The following is a 15,505-nucleotide window of genomic DNA, read 5'->3' on the forward strand; positions in this document are numbered from 1 at the left end:
CGAACCTTTTAGGGACTGAGTGCCCAAATTGCAACCCAAAATAAAGTGCCAACATGGCAATTTAACCTGAATAATAAGGTTTTGTGAGGAATTTCAATCACTCTTTCACATCTTGACTTCTCCCTGGTGGCACTGGATTTCTTTAACAGCACAACTCAGGAATGATGGGAGTGTAGTGCAGTAGCCTCTGGAGGGCCATCACATCCTTATTCCTTCCTTTTCCTTCCTCCCTCCCTCCCTCCCTCCCTCCCTCTCCTTCCTATCTTCTCCTCTGATTTCACCCTTCCTTCAATTCTGTATATTATAATAATAATAATAATAATTTTATTTCTATACCGCCCTTCTCCCGAAGGACTCAGGGCGGTATACAGCCTATTTAAAAACAGAATAGACATCAATTTAAAATAATTTAAAAGTATTAAATAAATTTGGCTTAATTTAAAACCCCAAAAATTTAAAACATCCAATTTAAAATTATTATTATTTTTTTTTAATTGCAAAAGTTTTACAATTAGATTTTCACCCCTTTTTTCACCCCCCCACCTCCCTCCCCAAACCCTCCCTAACCCTCCCTAACCCTCCCCCCCAGACTTCCCTATTATATACTCATAACTAATAACACTAATAAACAAGCTTAAACCCATCCCTCCCCCTGTATAATTTTTCCTCTTTATCTCTTTACATTAAAATATTTCTAATACATTAAAATATTTCTAATACATTATTTTCAAATAAAAGCTATTTGATACTTTCTAGTTTGGTATTTGTTCTGAACATATTCTATCCACCTTTTCCATTCCCATTCATAAGTCTCTTGTGAACAGTCTTTTAAATATGCTGAAATCTTCGCCATCTCAGCAAAACTGGCCATCTTCAAAGTCCATTCCTCGATAGTGGGTAAAGCTTCATTCTTCCAATATTTACCTATCAACAATCTTGCTGCTGTTATCATATACAATATCAGTTTTATCTCACCCCGTGTAAAACCCTTAACTATACCCAATAAAAACAACTGTGGAGAAAATTGAATTTTTTTCCTCAAAACATTCTGCATGACCCACCAAATTTTTATCCAAAAAGCCTTAACTTTCCTACAGGTCCACCAAACATGATAATACGTGGCATCTAAACATTCACATCTCCAACATTTTGGCTGAACATTAGGGTACATACATGACAACTTTTTGGGATCTAAATGCCATCTATAAAACATTTTATAAAAATTTTCTCTCAGGTTTTGCGACTGTGTAAATTTAACATTCTGAACCCAAATTTTTTCCCATGTTTCCAGCATCACTGGTTCTTCAAAATTCTGTGCCCACTTAATCATACAGTCTTTAACTAATTCAGTTTCTGAATCTCTTTCTAGCAAAACATTATAAAGCCTTTTAATATGCATTGGATCTTTCTCTCTTATATGTCTAACCAATTCTTCCTCATGCAACATAATACCAGTTTTTTGGTCCTCTTTCCATCTCAGTTGTAATTGATTATATTGTAACCAAGTTAGATTAAGCCCTTCATCCAACAGTGTCTGTAATGTCTTCAGCTGCCATCTGCCCGCATCTGTAAAAAGAACCTCTTTGTATAAAAACCCCCCGAGTGACATTATATTTGTATTCCACAAAGTATGACCAAGATCCAGCCATAGCGGTATTTTGTAATCCCATTTGAGTCGGTGCTTCTTCCAAACTCTCATCAAAGAGTCTCTAAGTATATGACTTTTAAATACTTTATCAACTTTGTCATCGTAGAATAAGTAGGCATGCCATCCAAATTCAAGGTCAAAACTTTCTGCTTTCAATATTCCAGTCTTTTTACTTCCAAACCAATCACTTGTTAAAGTTAAAGCTGCTGCATCATAATATAACTGTAGGTTTGGGAGTTTAAGACCTCCTCTTTCTGGAACATCTTGCATAATTTTCAATTTCACTCTCGGCTTCTTCTCGTTCCAGACAAACTTATTCACACCAGACTGCCAGACTTTCAGTTGTTTATCACTTTTAAGCACCGGAATCATTTGAAACAAAAACAGAAATCTTGGCAAAATGTTCATCTTAACTGCTGCTATTCTTCCAAGTAGAGACAGTTGCAGCTTTTTCCAAGTCTCCATATCCTTCTGAACCTCTCGCCACAACACCTCATAATTATTTTGAAACAATTTCATGTTTGATTCTGCAACCTGGACTCCAAGATATTTTACCTTAGGTACAATTTCAAAACCTGCCCTCCTTTCAAGCTCATGTTTACGATCTTGTGTCATATTTTTAACTATCATTTTAGTCTTTTTTGAATTCAGTCTAAAACCTGAAACTCTACCATAGTCTTGTATAATGTCGTTCATCAGGATTGTTGAATCCATTGGTTGTGATAGGGTAACGACCAGATCATCTGCAAATGCCTTTATTCTATAATCCTCTTGCCTTATCATTATGCCTTTCAAAATTTTAGAGTCCCGTATTGTATTTAACAAGACTTCCAATGTTAAAATAAATAAAAGTGGGGACAACGGACATCCCTGTCTTGTTCCTTTTTCAATTTTAAACTCTGTCGTCAAACTTCCATTAATAATAATCTGTGCTTTTTGCTCTTGATAAATTGCTGAAATCGCCTGTATAAATTGGTCCCCAAAGCCCATCTTTTTTAAAGTCTTTAGTAGAAAATTCCAATCCACTCTATCAAAGGCCTTCTCTGCATCCAAAAAAACCAGCACTGCAGGAATCTGTTTATTCTTATCAAGATATTCCAATAAGTCTATTACTTGCCTTACATTGTCCTTCATATATCTACCCTCAATAAATCCCGCTTGGTCCTCATGAATCACCTTTTGGATTACTGGCATCAACCTGTTGGCTAATACCTTCGCATAAATTTTATAGTCTGTATTCAAAAGAGATATTGGTCTATAATTCTCTGGTTTTTTAGGACCAACTTGTTCTTTTGGTATCAAAGATATATAAGCAGTTGTCCAAGATGGGGGTATTTTACCCCCTTGTTGAATATTGCAAAATAAATCTCTAAGTTGTCCCACCATTTCAGCTTGTAAAGTTTTATAATACACTGCAGTCAAACCATCCGTGCCAGGAGCTTTGGCTGTTTTTAGCTGTTTAATTGCTGCTGTTATCTCCTCCTCTGTTATAGGATAATTCATTCTTTCCTTTTGTTGATCGGTAATTTTTGTAACTCTCTTATCATTTAAATATTTTTCTATAAGTCCATTCTGCACCTCTTCTTTGGCATATAATTTAGTATAATAGTCCACAAAAGCTTCTTTAATTAATTTTTGTTGAAAGATTTCTTTCCCTCCAATATCAATACAATCGATAATCCGTGCACTTTGTTTTTTCCTCAATGTGTAAGCCAACCATCTGCCCGGTTTATTAGCGTTGCAAAATGTGTTATGCTTCGCGTATTGTAGGCTTGTTGCAACTTGTTCCGCCATAAGCATTTGAAATTGATCTTTCAAAAGTTTTATAGCACTTCGTATTCTTTCATTTGATGGATTTTTAATAAGTAACTGTTCTTTATTCTTTATTTCCATTTCCAACTCAGATCTTTTCTTTTGTCGGAGCAGTCTATGTTTAGAATTCATATAGATAAGTACCCCTCTCATATAAGCTTTACTTGCGTCCCAAACAATTTCAATTGGGGTACCTTTATTCAAATTTATTTCAAAAAATTCTTTCAAATGCTTTTTAAGTTCTATTGTATTTTTTTCATATCTAAACAAGTTCTCATTTAATCTCCAAGAACGTCTCTCAACCTTATCCATCTCAATTTCTAACCATACAGGGCTATGGTCAGTCAAAGTTCTTGGAAAAATCTTTGTTCTTTTTGTCTTAACAAGTAGATCATTTGACAACAGAATAAAATCAATCCTAGAAAAGGATCTATGTCTATCAGAAAAGAAAGTGTAATCCAATTCATTTGGATTATGTATTCTCCAAACATCTTTTAATTCCATATCTTCTTTCATATCGAAGTTGAAGATATATAATGTGCTCCTAGTTTTGGATTTATCAAATATTTTTGATCTTGAGTTGTGATATGCGTTTCTTGTAAACATATTATATCATTATTAAATTGTTTCAAATATGTAAATAATTTCTTCCTTTTCTGTGCTGAATTCAACCCATTAACATTCCAAGATAGACATTTAAAGGTCATCAGCCTCTTTCTGTAGCACAGAGCAAAATATTTGAAGTTCATCCGAGAGCTTCGATCTCGCTCCTCCCATAGCGCCACTCTCTTGTACGGTACTCTTAACTGCCTTCTTGTCTTGTCTTTCCTGTTGTTGTTGTTGCTTTTGTTTAAGTAGCTTGGATTGAGCTCTAGTTATACGTTGATCTTTAACTTCAGTCAACTGAATCAAATCCAAAATTGGAGAAGAATCCAACAAGGGCTCACTCAGAAAACCTCCTTCTGCACCTTGCACTATTTCTAATTCCTGCTTAGACTGTTCTTTCAATTGCCTCTCTTCACTCTCCTTAATCTCCAAAACTGTAGATGTACGTGGAGATGGTGTTCTTTCCTTAAGAATAGTACTATAAAAGTGTTGTGCCTTCTCCACGGTATTCAACCGATATCCTTCTCCCTTATATCTAAAAATTATCCCAGCTGGTGCGTCCCACCGGAAGGGTATCTGTAAGTTTTTCAATTCCTTAACAAGAAAACCAAATTCTTTTCTAACTTTCAACATTTTAGGAGGTAATTCTTTAAAAATTTCAAGTCGTGAACCCCCCACTTGTACAGAAGTATGAAAAGATTTTTGCAGGATATCATTTCTAATTTCTCTGTCAGTAAAGTATATGACCACATCTCTGGGCAGTTGTCTTTGTCTGGCCACCCAAGAGTTCACTCTGTAAATTTTATCTATTTTATGAAATACCAAATCAGGATTAGCTTGTAAAATCTTAGCCAAGGCTTCAGAGCAAACTTGTCTCAAATCCTGTCTCTCCTCCTCTCGAATTCCCCGAAGCCGTATGGCAAATTCCATCGCCCGGAATTGTATCATAACAATCTCATCTTCAATTCTCTGCATTTTATTATCAACTTCATCAGTTTTATAATCATTGTCTTTCATCTTAACATTAACTTCTGATTTAAGTTCTTCAACTTTAAAATCAACTTTCCCAATAAATTCTGCCAGGCCAGACGCCACTTCTGATATTTTTTTGGTCACATTATTTTGATTCTGTTTCACCATGTCTTTAACTTCATTAATTTCCTGCATAAATTCCTGATGTGATTTTTGAAGTTTATCATCTATCTCCTGTTGAGATTTTTGAAATTTATCATCCAAAGTTTTAGAAATAAATTCTTTTAAATCTCCCACATCAAAATCTTTTTTCTGAGTCTGTCTGTTGTGCAGGGGGAGGTTGCGTTTTATGTGTGGGAGATCCACCTCCTGTTGCCTTCACTTCCTGCTTCTTTGAGGCCATCCTGTCACGTAGGCTAGTTTTACTAAAAAGGGAAGTTCTTCTTCCTTTCCCACCTCCACAAAGACTTCTAAAAAAGTCCCCCAGATTTAATCAAATAAGAACCAAAGTGAAGCAAAGTCCAGTATTGAAAAAGGAGAAATTTCTCTCTTATTTCTCTTGTTGCAAGCGAAGCAACTTCGTATCAGTTTAGAAACTTTGTAACAAAGCAAGATGAGTTCAGCAATCCACACTCGCCCGCTCGTTAAGTCTGAGGCTAAGCGCCATGTTTTTACAGTTCACTTTCACTCATCCGCATTTTTTCACTCAGATTAGAAAGCCAAGAAAACTCTAATACTTGCGATTCCGAGTTTCAGGGTTCAAGTAACAGTATGCTGCTTATTAAGGCTGATTCCTTTTCTTTCAATTAAAAGTTTCCTGTAGCCGGCTTGTTCTGCAGAAGCAGACTTGTCCCACGCCGCCCGGAGTTCCAGCAGGTTGAATGGGAGCCGCTCCTGTTCCCTCCCCAGAAACTATTCCCTGGGGGGGTTGCAGGGGCTCAACCTGGACCCTGCGATCTCTCTTCAAAAATCCTAAAGATTTTTGAAGTTTTCGAGCCGCTTCTTCGTCGCGAAGCGGCTCTACAAGCGGCGGGGCTGGCGGAGCTTCAAAAGGCACCGCCGCCGCCGAAGACACAGAAACCGGAAGTCCATCCAATTTAAAATTATGTTGCTAACCCAGCCTGGCGGAACAATAGGGTCTTGAGTGCGCAGCGAAATACCCAGAGGTCAGAAATCTTACGAATTTCCGGGGGCAGTTCATTCCACAGGGCTGGGGCTCCCACAGAGAAGGCCCTCCCCCTGGGTGTCGCCAGCCGACATGACTTGGCCGATGGCACCCTGAGGAGACCCTCTCTGTGGGAGCGGACTGGCCGGTGGGAGGCTATTGGTGGCAGAAGACGGTCTCAAGGTACCCGGGTCCTGTGCCACGGAGCGCTTTAAAGGTGGTGACCAACACCTTGAATCGCACCCGGAAGACCACTGGGAGCCAGTGCAGCTCGCGCAGGAGGGGTGTCACGTGGGCGCAACGGGTTGCACCCATAACCACCCGCGCGGCCGCATTCTGGACCAGTTGGAGCCTCCGAGTGCTCTTCAAGGGGAGCCCCATGTAGAGAGCATTACAGTAGTCCAACCAGGAGGTAACAAGGGCGTGAGTGACTGTGCGCAGGGCGTCCCAGTCCAGAAAGGGCTGCAACTGGCGAATCAGGCGGACCTGATAAAAGCCCCCCCTGGCCACGGCCGTCATATGTTCTTCTAAAGACAGCCGTGCATCCAGGAGGACACCCAGATTCCGAGCCCTCTCTGTGGGGGGCAAAGATTCACCCCCAATAGTCAGCGATGGGACCTGCTGACTATATCGGGACACCGGAAGCCACAACCACTCGGTCTTGGAAGGGTTGAGTCTGAGCCTGTTCCTCCCCATCCAGACCCGCACGGCCTCCAGGCAGTGAGACATCACATCAAGGGCATCGTTGGGGTGGTCTGGGGTGGAGATGTACAGCTGAGTGTCGTCAGCGTACAGATGACACTTCACCCCAAAACCACAGATGATGTCACCCAGCGGCTTCACATAAATGTTGAACAGGAGGGGCGAGAGGACCGACCCTTGCGGCACTCCCCATGCGAGATGCCTCGAGGTCGACCTCTGTCCCCCTGCCAACACAAACTGCGAGCGGTCGGAGAGGAAGGAGGAGAACCACCGCAGAACGGTGCCCCCTATTCCTAACCCCCTCAACCGCTGCAGCATGATACCATGGTCGATGGTATCAAAAGCCGCTGAGAGATCTAATAGGACTAGGACAGAGGAGCAACCCCTGTCCCGAGCCCTCCAGAGATCATCCACCAAGGCGACCAATGCCGTTTCTGTGCTGTACCCCTGCCTGAAGCCCGACTGGCACGGGTCCAGATAGATAGCTTCATCCAGGTGTCGGGGAAGCTGTCGTGCCACCACGCTCTCAACAACCTTCGCCACAAAACGAAGGTTGGAGACCGGACGGTAGTTGGCTAATTCAGCTAATTATGGTTTGTTATTGTTAGTATTTATTAAAGAATGCTGTGTAGTTTAGAAGCTCTCAGCAAAAATAACAGCAGCTGATGTTTGTGGCTGAAGCTATCCTGGGCTGTTATTTACACACACACAAACACACCTATTTTTATTCCACTTTCCCTCGGTCCTTGGGAAAGGAATGGCATCTTTTCCCCATACCCGTCTTTAATAAACCCTAACCCCCCCTTGCAGTCTTTTAGCTACTATTGTCCCACCTTGTTTCTACCTCTCCTTAAAACGAGGCTAGGGAAGAAAGTCGGGAGGGGGGAATCTAAGGGGGAGGGAAGAAGAGACCCAGGCAGATCCCTCTCTGAATAGCCTCCTGCCCAGATTTCAACTGATTTCCTCTCCGATCCTCCAATGAACAGACCCCACCCCTCCTTTTTGGACTCTGGACTGCTGGGCCTTTATTTTCCCCATTTATTGGGGGAAATTGGATTTTTATTGGGTCTTCCCCCTGCCCCACACCAAAAGGAAAGCCAGCTGGGCTTCTCCTCCTAGAAGCTCCCATATTCTTCCCCCTGCTCCCTTCTCCTTACCCCCCCCCCCACTCAATCCTCTGGGACAGAGGACTGGGCACTGGAAACACATGTTGGGACAATGTGGAAGTGCGCCTTCTGACCCGCTGGCGCTCGGCCCACAACTCTCTGCGCTCTTCCAGGCCTGGTTTGCTGAGGAGGGGGAAAGCAGCCCTGACGCCTCCGCTGACCCCCCTCCACGGCTCCAGCCATTGCTGCCCGGCTTTCTCAAAGGCGTGCTGCATTTTAAAGGCGGCAGCTCGCATCTTGAGGTGCTGAACAGTGTCCCGCTGCGAGAGCTGGGCCAGGCATCTCCACTGTCTGACTCGCCAATGGGGACGCTTCTGTCGGGCCAGCCCCCCCTTCCTGCTCAGCACTCAGGAGGGGGAGGGAGCACTTCCCCCTTCTTTCTCTTGGCCCCATTGTCGAGGGAGGAGAAAGGCCAGGCTTGGGGGATGAACCCCACCCCACAAGATCCATCCCCACTGTTCTCTCCCAGCCCTCTCTGCTGGTGGCAACAGCAAATGTACCGCGGTGAAGGTGGAATCCTGTTGCCGTGCAAAGGCAAGTGCAGGGGCGCGTTCCTGTACTAAGGCTCTGCCCATCGCCACTGCCACGACAGGCAACACCTCTTTCATCCCTCTGCTGCGACAGGGAGCCACAGCAGAGGGGTGAAAGAGCCACATGGGTCACATTGTGGTTTCATCTTGTAATGGGCTTCAGGAGGAGGATGTGACCCCGACTCCCCCATTGTGAAGCATGCAAGTGAAAAGGTTCACTCGATCAATTCCAAGTTCACAATATCTTTTTCTTTCACGAGAAAGAAATTAGAATTGAGTGAAATGCAATTGGGGCTGGGCTGGAGCGACTGCATGCCATGTCTATGAGGGAGGGCTACGAGGGAGATGGCGGGAGCTAATCCAGTAACTTTCCATCCTGGATTTTCCTGGGCCGCGATGAGGTATTAGGCCGTTTTGAGGCCGGCCCAGCAGCGTCCCAGAGGCCCCACAATGACCTGGTGGTGGCTAAATTGGGGAGCGGTGTGACCAGGGAAAGACCTGGGGGTGACTTGGGGGACCGGAAGATGACTAGGGGGTGTTTCCCCCCCGGGGCACTTTTGTGGTGCTTCCCCCCCCCTCGCCTTGGCTGGCTTTCAGGCCTAGGACAGTCACTCGCTACTCTGCTCACGTCCAGCCTGCTGGAAATTATCATCTTTTCATCTACGCTTCACTTTACCATCTCCCGATATGGCTGCTGCACTGACTTCGTAGACTGACTTCTGTTCCTGGCCACATGGATTGGCGTTGTTCCTTCTTCTCTCCCTAACCGGACAGAGAGTTATATCTTGGGATATGAGTATTGAGGGAGTGGGCTTCTGGTTGCTATCTTAACATCAATGCCATCGATGCCTTGGACTATCTTGAGACTCCTCCCACTGCCATGAAAGGGCAGTGGAGCTTTCAAAAGTACTAATACCTAAGACTTATATGTTCTCTCTGTTGGTCTTCTAAAACATCATGGTCGACCCCCTGGTTATAGCCCATCATTTACCCCCGGTATCAGATGTATTCAACAGCTGAGCTCCTTGGGCTGCGAGACTCCCCCCTCTTGCAGGTTTGGCCCTCTACCCTATTGAGGGCCTACCTTGATGACGGGTCTTGGAACCCCGAGAGGTGGCATGTAGCAAAAAAGAGAGTGAGGGATTTTTTAACAAAAGCTTGTGTTAAGTTTTTAAGGGGTTTTGGGAAGGGGTGGGAAGGACCTGGGGGGTGTCCACAGAACCTCAGAGCGGCAGAGTGGGTCTGAGGGTCATGGCGGGAGGAGGGAGGGAGGGGGTTTAGATAGGGAGACGGGGGACGAGGTGAAGGGCTATTCCATCAAAACAGTAGGTGGGAGGGGCAGATATGGCGGGCGCAGGGGGCCATATCATGTTTGGGGAGTATGCACTCGCTGCTTACGAGCGGTGGCATGCTCCGGCCCCCAAGATGCTTCCTGTATTCAAAGTTGTGCAGAGTCTCAGGGCCCGAACCTTCAGCTGTTGTTGTGCAATGTCAGGTCTGCGACTAATAAAGCCCCCCTCATTCATGATTTAGTTCAGGAGGGGTGTGTGGACCTGGCAGGGATCACGGAGACCTGGTTGGGCCACGAGGGGGGGTTCTCCTCGTGGAGATGTGCCCACCAGGCTTCCATGCATTTCATCAGCCGAGAGCCCAGGGGAGGGGCGGGGGGGGAGCGGTGATTATTAAGGAAAGTCTTAGTCCGAGGGAGGCCACTGTTCCTCAGATAGCCGGTTGTGAATCCCTCCTTGTGAAGTGGGGTCATGGGGTGCAGATGGGTTTGTTGACTGCATACCTGGCTCCCTGCCACGTGGCAGCAGCCCTGCCTGAGCTGCTCGACATAATAGCCGGGGTGGCAGTGGGTACCCCCAGGCTTCTAGTCATGGGGGATTTCAACCTGCCATCCATCGGTGAAACGTCGGAAGCAACTCGGGAGTTCATGGCTTCCATGACGGCCATGGACCTGACCCAGTTAGTTCATGACCCCACCCACATTGGGGGACACACGCTGGACTTGATTTTTGTCTCTGGTCAGTGGTTGAATGATCTCACAATAGGAGACCTAGTTATTAAGCCCTTGTCATGGACAGATCATTCGCTTCTTCAGCTAGACTTTCAGACAGCTTCCCCTTGTCGCAGGGAGACGGAACCGACCAGGTGGTTCTGTCCCAGGCGCCTGATGGACCCTGAGAGGTTCCTGACAGACCTTGGGCCATTCCCAGAGGCTCTGACTCACAACTCAGCTGAGGAACTGGTGGCCGCCTGGGATAGGGCGGCCGCTGGAGCCTTGGACCGTGTCGCGCCTTTGCGGCCTCTGACTCGGTGTCGATCTCAATCAGTTCCTTGGTTTTCTGAGGAGCTGAGGGAGATGAAGCGCCGGAAAAGACGCCTAGAGAGCGATTGGAGGGCCAGCCGTACCGAATCTGACCGAACACTGGTGAGATCTTATATCAAGATCTACCTAGAGCCAATAAGAGTGGCGAAATCTAATTATTTTTCCACTCTTATAGCATCTGCAGAGAACCGCCCAGCGGCCCAGTTTAGGGTGACCCGCTCCCTACTTCAAGTGGGAGTGAGGGAGGACCCCTTGCAGTGTAGAGCTGAGGATTTTGTGCAATATCTGCATGATAAAATCGCTCAGATTCGGGATGGCCTGGACTCCGACTGGGTAGATTCGGACGGCATGATGGGGGTGAGTCTTGAGAGTGTTATCTGGGACGAGTTTGATCTTGTGGCTCCTGAGGACGTGGCAGGATTTTGGGGAGGCTTAACACTACCACGTTTATTAGACCCGTGTCCCTCCTGTTTGGTGCTGGCCTCCCGGGAGGTTACACAAGGCTGGTTTCAGGAGATTATTAACGCTTTGTTGAGTGAGGGTGTCTTCCCATCCACCTTGAAAGAGGCAGTGGTGAGGCCCCTCCTCAAGAAGCCTTCCCTGGACCTGGCTGTATTAGCAAACTACTGTCCTGTCTCCAACCTCCACTTCGCGGCGAAGGTTTTTGAGTGTGTGGTGGTGTGACAACTTCCTCGATTCCTGGATGAAGCTGTCTATCTAGATTCATGCCAGTCGGGCTTCAGGATGGGTTACAGCACGGAAACGGCATTGATCGCATTGGTTGATGATCTCTGGAGGGCCCGGGACAGGGGTTGCTCCTCTGTCCTGGTCCTCCTAGACCTCTCAGCGGCTTTTGATACCATCCATCATGGTATCATGCTGTCTCGGCTGGAGGGGATGGGAGTGGGGGGCACTGTGTTATGGTGGTTCTCCTCCTTCCTCTCTGACCGTACGCAGTCTGTGTTGACGGGGGGGACAGAGTTCGACCTCGAGGCTCCTCACTTGTGAGGTGCCGCAAGGGTCAGTCCTCTCGCTCCTCCTGTTCAACATTTATGTGAAGCCACTGGGTGAGATCATCCGTGGCTTTGGGGTAAAGTATCAACTGTATGCCGACGACACGCAGTTGTACATTTCAACCCCAGGTCACCCCAATGATGCCCTTGACGTGATGTCCCGTTGCCTGGAGGCCATGCGGATCTGGATGGGGAGGAACAGGCTCAGACTCAACCCCTCCAAGACTGAGTGGCTGTGGTTTCCGACGTCCCGATATAGCCAGCTAGAACCATCATTGGCTATTGGGGATGAGATCTTACCCCCCTCAGAGAGGGCTCGCAACTTGGGCATCCTCCTGGACTCACGGCTGTCGTTGGATGATCATATGACGGCTGTAGCCAGGGGGGCCTTTTATCAGGTTCACCTGATCTCCCAGTTGCGTCCCTTTCTGGATCGGGACGCCTTGCGCACAGTCACCCACGCCCTCGTCATTTCCCGTCTGGACTACTGTAATGCTCTCTACATGGGGTTCCCCTTGAGAAGCACCCGGAGGCTCCAACTGGTCCAGAATGTGGCCACGCGAGTGATAATGGGGGCGACCCGCCGCTCCCATGTAACACCTCTCTTGTGCGAGCTGCACTGGCTCCCGGTGGTCTTCCGGGTGCGTTTCAAGGTGTTGGTTACCACATTTAAAGCGCTCCATGGCTTAGGGCTTGAATATTTACAGGACCGCCTGCTGCCACTGACTGCCTCCCACCGACCGATACGCTCCCACAGAGAAGGCTTCCTCAGGGTGCCGTCGGCCGAACAATGTCGACTGGCGACTCCCAGGTGGAAAGCCTTCTTTGTGGGGGCTCCTGCCCTATGGAACGAATTGCCCCCGGATATACGAGGGATCCCCGACCTCTGTGCCTTCCGTCGTATGCTGAAGACCCTGTTATTCCAACAAGCTGGTCTGATGGGACAATAATTTTAATTGGGTTTTAAATATGGGTTTTAATATGGTTTTATAAGGGTTTTAGAATGGGAATTTTAAATTCAGCCAAAATTGAATTATTTTAATATGATTTTTAAATTTGTCTTGTATATTGTTTTATTATGGCTGTTCACTGCCCTGAGTCCTTTGGGAGAAGGGCGGTATAAAAATATAATATAATAAATAAATAAATAAATAAATTGTCAGATGTAAATGCCTTATTCTCTAATGTGTAAATAATGTATATATGGAACATCAGGGGTTAACTTATTACTTGAGCTTTAATGTATTCATATTTTACCACTCCCATTCCTGGCTCCGCCCCTTGTATATAAAAGGAGCCATCCTCCCCATTTTCCTCGCTTCTATCTTGAATATTCAGCGAATATAGAATGCCTATTATGATTAAAGAGAATTATATTTAAACCTATAACTTCTATTATCTTTATTGAGTCTGATCCTGAAAATATTGCAACAAGCTGGTAGCAGAGGATGGTTAATTGACTCAATAAGTAATTAAAAATGTCCAAGAAAGATAGGCCCAACACCAGGGCCTACAGCAAAGAAATAGAAACTGATCAAGAGATGATCAACGAATCCACTAATGCGATTTCGAGAGAATCCGAAGAATACACCACTGAAGAAGAAGAACTGATGAGTGAAAATAACGACCAGGAAGAAATCGAGATAGAAAATAACGAACTCAGGTCAGAAATATTAAAAATACTAAAAAGCCAAAAGAATGATGAAAGCCTCATCGCGGACCTCCAGGAGATGCTGAGGAACAGCGGAGCAGCGAGAGAGAAAAACATCATTAAAGAAAAACCCAAAGATCAAAAAACTGTGAGTGAAATGACTACTGAGAAAATAGTTGTAAAAAAGAAAAGATGTGACCCCGCGCGAAATTTTGAACGGCAGCCATCTTGGTTTCAACGAACTTCAAAAGAGAGTGAAGCAGAGCCAATCAAAACGCTCAGTTCAAAATTTCTGGCGCGAAAAACGCTATCAGACGAAGAAAGTGAAAAAGAAGTCTCAAACTCTTCAGATGAACCAAAATCAGAAAGTGAAGACGATTTAACAAAGTCTCAAGTAGAGTCAGCAATGAAAACACTTTTTGCTGCTTTTGGGCCAAGATTGAAAATTTCTAAGACATCAACGAAGAAGCAAGCAATCAAACCGACAACTCAAGACCTGCACGCTCCCATCCTGACTTCGAAAACGACGACACCCGAGCCCAGAGAGCCATGCCGATTCCGTCCTACACCGCAGACAGAATCGAGTGCCAGCACACACAAGAGAAAGAGAAGAACCGCCGCCATCACCAAAGCCCCAAAAACCGAGCCAGAGACCGACTCATCTGAAGAGGAGCGGATCGAGAGAGCTGAAATGGAGAGAACCTTCCACAACGGCGCCAAAGAAGAAATGAGCAACGCGCATGTGCAAAACTACGTAGACGGCCCCGAAAGACTTGAACTGGCCAGAGAACCGCGCAGACTCGTTACAAGCATCCCAATGCCGTTCTGTAATTTCCTGCACTTGAGAGACCACGGACTGCCTCAGGTTGTAAGTAATGGACAAAATAATGTGGGGAACTTACCCAGTGACTTCCCAAAACTTAGAGTTGATGGCATTAATTTACAAGAGTGGTACCAACAGCTTCAGGTTATTTTTATGAAAGAAAATTTACTATTCTTTATAACTAGTCCTCCAAGAAGACCTTGGACTTTAAAAATAGACTGTTTACATCATAGAGCATTTTTCATAATAATTTCTAGCGTGTCTCCTGCAATGTATCATAGCATCAAACCAAACCTAACTGTATCAGAAATAATTCAATGCATGTTTAATCTATTTCACAGCGATAGCGTAGCCACAACCACAAGAATGTCTAAGGATTTCTTTTCTTCTAGAGTGAAACCAGGGGTTTCTATAAGTGAACATTTGATAAATCTAAACAAAATAAGAGCTGAGCTGCAATTGAGGGGGGAAGTGATTTCAGATCAAACTATGAAAAGTGTTATTATCAATTCACTTGATCCATCATGGGATAGCTTTATGTCACACTTAGATACCATTAATTTGGGATATTTATCAATAGAAAGTCTATCTAACAAATTGATAGCAGAAGACAATTCAAGAAAAAATCGTTCCAGTAACCAAACAGAACACAAATCTTTTAGGAAAGTAGTCTTTCAAGATAAATATAATGAAGCCTTTAGATGCCACAATTGTGGATCCAGGGAACACAGTAGAAGAGACTGTCCCAAAGTCCCAAGGGAGAGACATAGGCCAGAATATAGGAGCAAATACAATTACAGACAATCTTCCACAGATAGACACAAATATAGAAGTCCACCAAACTACAGAGAAAGTAGAGGGGGTAGAGAAAATTCAAAAGAGAGAAAATCTGGGTCACTAAATGGGCTAAATAAACAAGACAGCACCAAAACACAACAAGATGAGAACAATAATTGGCTTATTGATTCTGGTGCAACAAATCACACCACTAATAACAAAAGTATATTATCTTCATTTACAGAAGATAAGTTTGTGATAAAGGTAGCTAATCAAGAAAAGGTTCAAGTATTAGGCAGAGGAAATGT

At 45.0% G+C, this 15,505-nt stretch overlaps 1 protein-coding gene across 4 annotated transcripts in view; it reads right to left on the reverse strand.

The window, feature by feature from the left end:
- The window catches only part of AADAT (aminoadipate aminotransferase), a 59,563-nt gene that overhangs the window by 26,467 nt on the left and 17,591 nt on the right, over positions 1–15,505 (reverse strand). The window lies entirely within an intron of this gene.

The sequence above is a fragment of the Pituophis catenifer genome, unplaced genomic scaffold (assembly GCF_029215685.1).
Source record: "Pituophis catenifer annectens isolate HBS135680 unplaced genomic scaffold, rPitCat1.0.hap2 SCAF_8, whole genome shotgun sequence".
In the NCBI taxonomy this organism is placed as follows: Eukaryota; Metazoa; Chordata; class Lepidosauria; order Squamata; family Colubridae; genus Pituophis; species Pituophis catenifer.